This window comes from Arvicola amphibius, chromosome 1, assembly GCF_903992535.2.
Source record: "Arvicola amphibius chromosome 1, mArvAmp1.2, whole genome shotgun sequence".
NCBI classification, from domain to species: Eukaryota; Metazoa; Chordata; class Mammalia; order Rodentia; family Cricetidae; genus Arvicola; species Arvicola amphibius.
Window position 1 is genome coordinate 29,293,104 of NC_052047.1, and position 10,903 is coordinate 29,304,006.

At 45.7% G+C, this 10,903-nt stretch overlaps 1 long non-coding RNA gene and 1 other non-coding gene across 3 annotated transcripts; both read right to left on the bottom strand.

Moving 5' to 3' along the window:
* Nucleotides 1-8,756: 8,756 nt before the first annotated feature.
* LOC121677341 lies at nucleotides 8,757-10,319 on the bottom strand. Of its 2 annotated transcripts, XR_006020895.1 has the most exons (3): nucleotides 10,262-10,319; nucleotides 9,973-10,037; nucleotides 8,757-9,539 (listed from the first exon to the last, which is right to left on the bottom strand). It is a non-coding gene; the product is annotated as an uncharacterized LOC121677341 (long non-coding RNA). The 2 variants fall into 2 exon arrangements; XR_006020894.1 differs by having other exon boundaries at nucleotides 9,973-10,309.
* On the bottom strand, nucleotides 9,737-9,858 carry LOC119806114. The gene has a single exon (XR_005284145.1). It is a non-coding gene; the product is annotated as a small nucleolar RNA SNORA26 (small nucleolar RNA).
* Nucleotides 10,320-10,903: the final 584 nt, after the last annotated feature.

The following is a 10,903-nucleotide window of genomic DNA, read 5'->3' on the forward strand; positions in this document are numbered from 1 at the left end:
CAGGCTCCAAGGACATTACGTAGCCCACAGGGACAGAGATGGATAGTATAACTTCAAGGACACTTGCTCTGCCAACCCTTCTAAGTGTCACCAACTCTTGTCTTTTCTTTACTTACATTTTGGCTGTGAGGTCAGGCATAATTTCTGAGTTTGGTATTTTATAGAATTTCAAAAGGCTACTGTGATGCCCCTCCCCCCTTAAACTAAAGTGCTCAATCACTATTCAGATCGCTAACAGAGGGGACTTGATAATTCACAGATCATGCCTTCAGACCTCTAGGATTAATTAGGGTGACTAAGAAATCTTAATGGACTTGGTGATTTCTAAATAAACCTTGAAAGATATTTCTAACATTTCTTCCCCTCATCTAACATTTGTACCAAACAACCAAAGACTTCTTTCTATGCATCCCCCCTTGATTGTTTTAATTCTTTAATTTTAAAGGCAAGGCCTTAAGTGACCCAGGCTGGCTTCCAATCCACATCTGCTATGTAATTGTGGATGCCTGGATCCTCTTGCCTGAACTCCCCAAGTGTTTGTTGGAATTGTTGGTGTTCAGCTCAGATTTTTTTCTTTTCTGAGACAGGGTTTCATGTATTCCATGCTGGTCTCAAACATACTACACAGACAAGGATGACCTTGAACTTCTGATTCTCTTGTCTTCATATATATAGCCTAATTAGAGCAGGAGAGTTTTCACCCTGTTGCTAATTATTCCTGACATCAAAAGGTCTCAAATTGTATGATTTTGACATTGCTGGGATGTATTTAAATAGAATTTTTTTAAAAAAGAAGAAAAAATATTATTTTAATTACATTGTTTATTCATTTATTTAGTGTGTGTACACATGCATGCCTGTACACATGTGTGCTTGTACCTGCACACATTAACACCTTTCAGGAGTTTACCATGTGGGTCCCCAGGATCAAACTCGGATTGTCAGGCTCGGCACCAAGCACCTGACCTGCTGAGCCAGGTCATTGGCCCTCTTGGGTGTTTTCAGACAGGTTCTCAGGCTAAAGCTGCACTGTATCCCACTCTGGATTCAAATTTGAGATCTTCCTTCTTCAACCACCCAGCACTGAGGTTACAAGCTCAGACCACTGTATAAAAGCATTACAGAGCCAGGCAAGATAGTCCACACCTGTCATCCCAACACTCAGAAGGCAGATCTCTGAGTTCAAAGCCGGCCTCGTCTACTCATAGTGAGTTCCAAAACAGCCAAGCTACACAGAGAAACCCTACCTCAAAAAGGTTGGAAATATCATAAAGTCAGTTTCATAAAGTAGTAGCAACAGAATTGTATAGTAGGTATAAGGGGTTTAATTTTATAAAATTATTTAAAATTTGTTGAATACTCAAAGATACTGTTGGACCTTAGCATCGAAACACCGAGGAGGAGTCGCCCCCAGAGATCACCTCTCATACCACAGCCGATGCAAAAGTGCTTCGATGTGCTTTTACCCAGTTTGCGAGTTTCGGGCAAGGGGCTGGAGGTTAAAATACACACATGCAGACAGAGAGACAGAGACACGAGTCATCCTTGAATTCCCCAAGAATGCCCCCTTTATAACCACGCCCCAGCCAAACCCACCAGAAACCACTCTCCTGCCATCAGGAACTCCTGAAGGTCTCGTGCTCAGAGCAGCTGTAGGCACTCCAATCAGGGGATTACAAGAAATTCAGGATCTGGGGTCTCATTGCTCCCAACACAAAAGCATGAGGATTTTATTAATTCTGTCATGACAGGGTCCCTCAGCATTCAGGAAGCAGAGAGACCTCGAATAGCTGGCACAGGCTACTTTTAAAGGAGAAGGCCATAGAAGCAAGGGGGGTTGTGATTGGCTTATTCGAAAGAGCTATTACCAATAATTGGCTGGAGAGCTATTGCCAGATCAGATGAGGTAAGAGGTCATTTTAACCCCGTTTCCCAGGGGACTGAATCAAAACATACATTTATGGGTAATTGTTCAGGAACTGAGTACGTGTGTGCGTAGCTGTTAGGTCCTTGGTTCCCAGGGGAGGAGGGGAAGCACTATGGCACGGAGGCTGAGAGGATTTAGAATTGTCAGAAATGGCTTCAGAATTGTCTTAAAGTCTTAAAAATACTTCATAGTCAGATGCCAGAAAGATACAAAACATTCAGGAAAAAAATGGGGGGGGGGGCACGAAAAAAGAACATTAATAGATGTTCTTTTTGAAAAGCCAACTTTTCAAAGTTGGCTCTGGGTAGCTTGTAAGTGTATGAAAGGGTGCTCAACAGGCTTGCATGGCAGTGAACACCTCTGTCACTCTTCATCAAGGCCAAGACCGCTCCCAGCATGTGGGTAGATGGCTCAGCAGAACAGACCCTTGCTGTCAAGCCTGATAACCTGAATCCCAGCCCACAACTCATAGGATGGAAGGAGAGAGCCAACCTCTGGGTCCTCTGACCTCCACATGTGCACCACGGCACAACTTGCCCTCCCCGCATAAGAAAGTGGTTTCTTAAAATAGTCATCCTCGGCTGCATGATGCGTCACAGGCCAGCCTGGGCTAAAGTAGACACAATCTCAGAAAAAAAAAAAAAAAATGAAAGCACTTATCACAGAGATGCAAATTAAAAACACAGGCAACCCAATTATCACCCATCAAAATGAAAAAAAGTGTTGATGGGAACTTTGAACTCCTATATGTTGCTGATGGGGGTGTAAATTAACACAAACAAATCAGAAAACTTAAAAAAAAAACCAGTAAATCTGAAAATGACCATAATTTTCATCCAAGACTTCTGCTTGTTGGCCTATGACCAAGAGCACTTACCATGCATTGTGCTTCAAAAGATGTCATCACTACGTCCATAGAAGCAGTGTTTTAATAGCTTCAAAATGTACACGACTCCAATCACCATTGACTGGATACATTTTATTGCATTCACACAAGGGAATGCAATGCAGCCTTATGAACAAGCTACAAAAAAATATGGGTGAACCTCACAAAAGTTAAAGAAACAAGAAACAAAATGCATGTTGACTCAGCCTTGTAAACACACAGCTAATTCTCTATCTCGAGGGCAGGGTATGGTCCCCAGGGTGGAGGAGAGTGGTTAAGAGTCTGAGGAGAAACATTCCAAGATACCTGAGTGTGATTTGTTTGTGAAATTTCAACAAACTGCATTACTTTTCTATGCATTTACCTGCCTTCTGTCATAGTGGAATAAAGTGTCGGCCAGAACTGTAAGTAACAAGGGATCACAGGATTTGACATTTGTGAGACTCAGTCGGATTTGAGGAACCTGATCAGATTTGCATTAGGGAGAGATAACCAGAGGATCAGCAGGAGAGAAGCCTCAGCAGACTGCTCCTCGCAGGGCTAATCCGGCTGGATACAAAGCAAGCGCGACCAGGAAGAAAAGGAAGGCTACTGTGGATGGAGAGACAGCAGACAGGATGGGACTTGTTTTACTGTCTCCGAGGTCTTTCTTGAAAATGAATAACTATCTGTTGGTTGCAACTTTGATGACTTAGTGTTTAGCTGTGATTGCCATATTCCTCCCGCCTACGAGATCTATACAGAGCAAGATCGAGCTAAGAAGCTTCAAGAGAAATGAGTTGACAAGGTCTAGGCGGCCTTGTTCCTGTTCTGTTCCCCCAAGCACAGGTAAAACCACCACCTGCTTGGGATTGGGTGACGGTAGGACACAGGACAGAAGGTCGACGTTAGGAAAGAGACGACAATAGGACCCGTCAGATCGGCGTGAAATGGGTCTAAGGAACCGGGACCTGCGACCTGAAATCCAACAGCCAGCTCAGGTCACGGGCACTTTCTTCTCCCGGGTTCCGCAGAAGGCCCGTACTTCGGCGGGGCGGGGATTCTGGCAGAAGGGGTGGAATTGCGGCTTGGGCTTAACCACTTACAGGCACTCAGAACCAACCTATAGGTGATTGGCAGACTTGTCTACCAGTGTTTTGGTGTCCCGCGAACCGAGCTGCTTCTGCCAGGTCTCCGAGGTGTTCCACTTCTTGGTTAACTCGGGTTAACCAAAGGCTCCCAGCTAGGGGAACCTAAAGGTACTGCCATCTCTCGCTGCCCTGAAAAGGGAGCTTCTTTGGGCCTAATGGAGCATTCTTTAGTGCCTGAGGCAGGGCTTGGTACCCTGGGTAAGGTACTGCTCCTGATGATGTTCCCACTCATTCTCTAGGTGGGGTTTTCTTTCTGAAGTGGGATAAGGCGACATTTATAGTTTGAAGTGCCCTTCCCGTGCAAACACTTATTACAGCCCTTATCCCCGTCGCCAAAGGTAACGCAACCCCTCCAGTAAAGGACTGTCAGTGTAGACTAAATTCCTTCGCTTAACAAGTAACTTCAAAATATCTTACACTTAATCTTGTAAACCCTGAGTGAGAAGGTTCATAAAACACTGTTTCGATGTGCTTATGCACCCCTGGTGAGAAAGTGGGGTAGCTGCTGTGGAGAAAGTTGGATGGCTCCTTAGAAATTGAAAGCAGAAATACCACGTAATCTAACAATTACTTCTCAGTAAATACAGAGAAGATTCAAACAGATACTTGCACATCAGTGTGTAGATTGAACGAACATTCGCAATAGCCAAAAGGAGAATTAGTCCAAATGTCCATCAGCAGATAAGCAGTATTTCAAACAATATTCATCTGTTGTTCATGCACACAATAAAGCATTATTCATTCTTTGGGCATTATTGTCCGTACAGATGAATTGTAAAAACATGTTTCGTGGGCGGCTTGGGCTCAGCTGATGAGAACCTAGCATGCAAGAAGCCCTAGGTTTGTTCCCAAAGCATCCCGGAAAAAACTGAGAGGCAAGCAAGAGGATCAGTTCAAGGTCACCCTTAGTTACAGAGTGAGTTCTAGGCCCACCAGGGGAACACGAGGTTGTCTCAAAAACAGACAAAAACCAACCAAATAACAAAAAAGGTGTGGGGGCTGGAGATAGCTCAATGGCTATGCCTTTGCTGCTCTCAAAGAGGACACTGATCTGGTTACAGCACCCACAAGGCAGCCTCTGTCTCCCAGGAGATCCAGAGCCCTTAGGCAAGCACGAGGTACACTCATACAAGAAAAACAACTCAACCGACTTTGACCTGAAAACCAAGTAAGACGTTCAAAGTTTACAAAATGTTCCTTTTTAGTGTGCTACATTCACCTCCAAATGTACATAGTATTTGCAGTGTGGGTTCCAAAGAACAAGAAGAACTCGAGATACCCACCCACCGACACACGTGTATTCTTCAGACTGGAGACATCAGCAGCCACTTTATTATGTACTTGAAAATTGACTATATTGATTTTTTTTTCACCCGTGAGTACCCATAGAAAACCTTAGCTTCAAACTAGCTCATTCTTTTGAGATAGGGTTTGTCATGTAACAGATCTAGCTGTCCTGGAACTAGCCTTGTAGACCAGGAGATCTGCCTAAACCTTCAATTCTCCATAGGTTATTTGCCTTTTTTTTTTTTTTTTTTTTTTTTTTTGATTCTTCATGCCTGTCTTGGCACTCACTCCGTAGACCAGGCCGGCCTCACACTCATAGAGATCCGCCTGCCTCTGCCTCCTGAGTGCTGGGATTAAAGGCATGCACCACTGCCACCTGGCTTGTATTTTACTGCTCTAATACTTCATGAAGAGCTTGTGAAATTAACCATAGCAGCTATTGCTGGTACTGGCTGTAACTTGGTTTATCTAACATTGGTTCTCAACTTGTGGGTCTCGATCCCTTTGGGAGGGGGGGGGGGTGTTTCACACATCAGATACTTATATTACGATTCATAACAGTAGCAAAATCAGTGACAATGTAGTAACAAAAATAATTTGGAGTTGGGCAGAGGTGGTGCACACGCCTTTAATCGCAGCACTCAGGAGGCAGAGACAGGCAGATCTCTGTGAGTTTGAGGCCAGCCTGATCTAAAAGAGCTAGTTCTAGGACAAGCTCCAAAGCTACAGAGAAATCCTGTGTTGAAAAAACAAACAAATGATAATAATTTTGTGTTTGGGGGTCACCACATGAGAAACTATTAACAGGTCACAGCATTAGAAAGGTTGAGAAACACCAAAGTGATAAATTACCGATAACTTTGTTAAATCTGAAGACACCTCATCCAGTCAGCCACAGAATTGAGAAAATAACTGGGGAGACCCGAGGTGCACCACCAGCCAGTCAGTTATGAGAAAAGCAGCCGCAGTTAGCTCACTCTGAAAGAAAACTTGCACAGAGCAAAACTTCTGCAGAGACTTTCTCATTGTTACCTTTGTTGATCCTGGCAACCAAGGCAAAGGGAACCAGAACCTGTAGCTTGGGTATACATTCAGGATATGGAGGTTTTCCCATTGGTTTTGGTAAATGACAGCATGTAATGAACATGGCTAACACCTTTCATTGGCTTTATGGGTGCATCACGCAGCCTGCGGAAGCGGGAATGGTCGTGTAGTACATGGTGCTGTTAATCCGGAGCCTAAGGCAAGCTAGTTTAGGGTGAGGAACTTTTAAACCTGAGAGCACACAGGTCTCAAATGTTCAAGGTGAACTCACTTAGATACCCACAAGCTGTCAACCATCAATGTGAAGCTAGAGACTACCGTGATTCTGTATGGAAATGTCTCCAAAGGAATGGGCCTGGAAGGCAGAAATCCTCAGACTGACAATACAGAAATTTCCTCTTGGAGTCAGGGTTGAGACAGTTTCTCTGAATAGCCTTGGCTGTCCTTGAACTCAGAGATCCACCTGCATCTGCCTCCCAAGTGCTGGGATTAAAGGCAGGTATCACCACCCACCAGTCCACTTTTTTAGTTTTAGCAGCAGGAAACCAAGAACAAGGCATACTGGTGCAGGCCTTTAATCCAAGGCAGAGTCCAGGTCAGGTTTGAGGCCAGGCTGGTCTACAGAGTTCCAGGACAACAGGACTACAGGGACTGTCTCAAAAAATTAAATTGGGAGAGGAAAGGCAGAGGCTATAAGGAATGTTGGGTAGTTTATCCTTGTAAAAAATTATAACTTGATCATTTTGTATTCCGTATATCTTAAATTTCCATTTTAAGTGGATTCAACAAGTACATACTCAGAAACCAATTAGTCTGATTTCCTCCCTTATCTTTGTGTGGTCTCATATTTGTAACATTACAACCTAAACACATGGAAGCCTACATGAAGTACTTTGGATACATTTAGATTTTGAGTGTTTGCCTACAAGCATTTATGAGTCTCCAGCCTGCCTCCTACTGAGGTCAGGAGTGTCAGGCCTCATAGAACTATAGTTGGTAGTGAGCCTCCACATGGGTGCCGGGAACCAAACCCAGTCCTCTGCCAGTGAGCCAGCTCTCCAGCCTGCTTTGCTACACTTTCAGAAAAGGTTTTCAGAGCTTTACAGGGATTCCAATTTAAACTGCTGTTAAAGACAACCAAACAAACCAAGTGATGAGGCACACACCTTTAATCCCACCATTCAGGGAGGTAGAGGAGGGCGGATCTCTAAATTCAAGGCCAGCCTGGTCTACAGAGTTCCACGTCTGAGATACAGAGAAACTGTCTTTAAAAACCAAAACCAAAAAAACCCCACCAAATTACCTAATTTTGCTTGAGTTAGCCAAAACTACACAGCCTATATACATGACGTATATGTACCTATATGTATTATATAGTTCATATATGGCAAAAATGTTCTATTAATTTCAGTTCAATTTTTGTAAATCTTACCGTTCACTTAAAGCATTTCCCTTGTCCTTGCTTTCTGGCTAGTGCATGAGCTATGTTAATATCAGGAGATAATTGGCAAGTTTTAATATCATGCTCATCTTATTGATCAGTTTCACTGGACCAATGGGGGGAGGGTTCCCCTACAGCTTCCTGACTCTCCCTAAAAGCCCTTCATCTGATCCTGTCAGATGAAGTTTTCCAGTCTTATTCCTCTATTCATAGCAACACTGTAGAGCAGTGGATCTGTGCTGTTCTGCCTGGGCTGCATGCAGCTACTGGGCACTTGACAATGTGGCCAATATAGTTAATATCAACTGGGTTCACTGAATAGTGCTTTTATAAAAGCTGTTGTGTAAAAAGAGCAATATTCAAAACAACTGTTAACAGTTCCATACTCAGCCACCTCCACCTTTGTACCCTCGATGCCAGATTCCTCTACAATGAGACCTTGAAAAACAAAAGGCAGACAACTGCCGGGCAGCCTAATGACAAGTTGAATGCTGGCACCTGTCTTCACAGGAACCCTGCCCAGCAGAATGGAAGTCAAGGATTCAACCCTGGCACTTCGACTAACAGCATTCTCTATCAAAGCAGACCTGGCGCCATAACCGAGCTCCTACCCCGAACTCTACAGCCTAGGGCCTGAGTTGCTCTTCTATGTCCAAACATTTTGGTTGCCCACCCTTTGGCCTCTTGGCTTCTGCACCTAGTTCCTTCTCCCCACTTCAGTCTGGTTATGTCCACTCTGGACTCAAGTCAGATGACCCTGCCTCTACCCAGGCTCCATTTTATCCACAATAAATGTTCCCCTTCCCCCAGGAGCTCTTGTTTCCTTTTTGGTTTTTCAAGACATAGTTTCTTAGTGGTTTTGAAGCCCGTCCCTGTAGACCAGGCTGGCCTTGAACTCATAAAGAACAGCCTGCCTCTGCATGTGCTACCATCCCCAGACACCAAGTCTGACATCCCAAGTTTGAGCCTAAGCAAAACAGACTTCCACATGTTCAGTGTTAAGGACAGACGATTATTTTTAATAAAAAAAAAAGACCATTATGAATTGGCACAGAAAAGCTTTTATTTAAGATCCTGGAAAGTGATACACAGCAATTTACGGGTTAATAACATCAGGACTACTGCCACAGACTGGGCTAGCAAAGAACCTGTCCTAGTAGGCAAGGGGACACAAGCACCACCTCCTAGACCAGCAAATCCCAATGATCTAGCCTGTCCTTTACTTCCCCCTTTTGTTTTTTTTTTTTCTTTTTGGTTTGAGACAGGGTTTCTCTGTAACTTTGGAGTCTGTCCTGGAAATAGCTCTTGTAGACCAGGCCGACTTTGAACTTACAGAAATCTGCCTGCCTCTGCCTCCCAAGAGCTGAGATTAAAGGTGTGCCCCGCCACTGTCCAACTTTGCTTAAAGTCCCTAACATATCATAACCAAGCATGGTAGCATAGGCCTTTAATTCCAGCACTCGGAGGCAGAGGAAGGCTAATGTCTGAGTTACAGGGAGCCAGGCATAGAGAAACCCTGTCTTGAACGTCCCCCACCAGAAAAAAAAATTAAAAACATATTTTGGGGAGGGTACCTTCAGTGCAATCAATTACTACAAGGCTATTCAGGGATTCTCTCATATGGCCCTCAGTCTCCTTTTCTGTAAAATGGGGCTTCGGCACCTATCTCAGCAATCAAGTGGGTGACACCATCTGCTACGACGCTGATAATCCTAAAACACAGGAGATCCGTGTCACTGCACGGGAGACTACTTCACCTTGGAGCATTACCCCCTTCGACTTCCCGGCATTCAGCTCACGAGTTTCTTTCTTGTCGTTTTCCTCCTATAAAAGTGAGTAAAAATGTTTCAGAGTAGAAAAATACAGTATTATATTCTTCTCAGTCGATCCCAAACTTCACTTCTAGCTAAGTAAATGTACTCTTCTGGACTTCTTTCTCAATCAAAGTAGCCCAGTTCTTTTTAAATTTCAAGTCACTACTGTTCGTAAATTCGCCAGAAGCTATGCAATTATTCCGGTTCATCTGTGACTCCAGACAGGATCCAAAGAGGACGTGTACAGTCTCCTCCATGGGTTTTATGGAGAGTTCCTTTACCCTTCTGTGTTAGCCTCTTAAAGTACCGCGACAACCTTAAAAGGGCACAGGAAAGGGCGATTCGGGAGGACTTATGCAGTTCAACAAACGCGGGCCGCGAACACGCGGTCGCCTGGGCCACGTGGCCTCCTGGGCCTTCCTTCCACCAACGCCGGGACGTACCTGCGCTCGGGACCGAAGCAGCCGCACGACCGAGAGCACTGGGAACCTGGCTGCGGAGGATCGGCCTGCGGAGAAAAAGGGCGGCGGTGAGGGCGCCATGGCCGGAGAGCGCAGGGGTCATTGTGTCTCCGCGGCCCCGGGCTGGGCACGGCCGCCCGCCCCCCCAGGCCGCCGAGAACTGCTCTACCCCTCCGTTCTGGCCGCCGGGAGCAGCTGAGCTCAAGGCGGGCAAAGCTCGAGGGGACACGTGACGATGCTCCCGCAGGACACCCTCCCGGAGGACACTCACCACCGAGCCGGGGACGGAAAGACCGACGGGCTGTACTCTGCGCGGGGACTAGCGCCAGGAAACGGGGCGGGGCTGGCCAGAGAGCTGTAGCCAATCAGCGTGCCGTTCGGAGGGGGCAGGACAGGAAGAAGCGGGTAGCCAATCCTCAGAACGAATGTGGGCGGGGCTAGTAGAGCTGTCAATCAGGCGGACGTTTCGGATCCAGCAGGCAGGCGTGGCTATCTGCTGCCAGTGGCAGGTCCTCCTCCCACGACGGTGTTGCTGGCGACCCGGTGCTTCAGCAGTATCCTCCTCGCAGGGGTATGGTGGTCTCAGGAGCGGTCCCGAGATCTCCGAGGCTGCTCCAGGTCAAGAACATTCCTTTCCTAAAGCTGCGCAGGTGCTTGAAGTGTTTCGACTTAGATCCGGTCTTGTTCAGCTGGTTCGCTCCCAGGGCCTCTTCCTAACCTTGGAAGGACCGGCTGGTTTTCCTTGTTCATTTTCTATGTTCGCGGAAAATAGTCACCAAGAAGTAGGGTTGGGGGAGAGGTGAGGTGGGCCACCATCAGTGTACTCAAGGTGACAGACTTGAACTTGGCAAACAGTAGATGAACGATGTAAAGGGAGTATTGCGAAAATGATAACTAATTCCTCACATGCTTT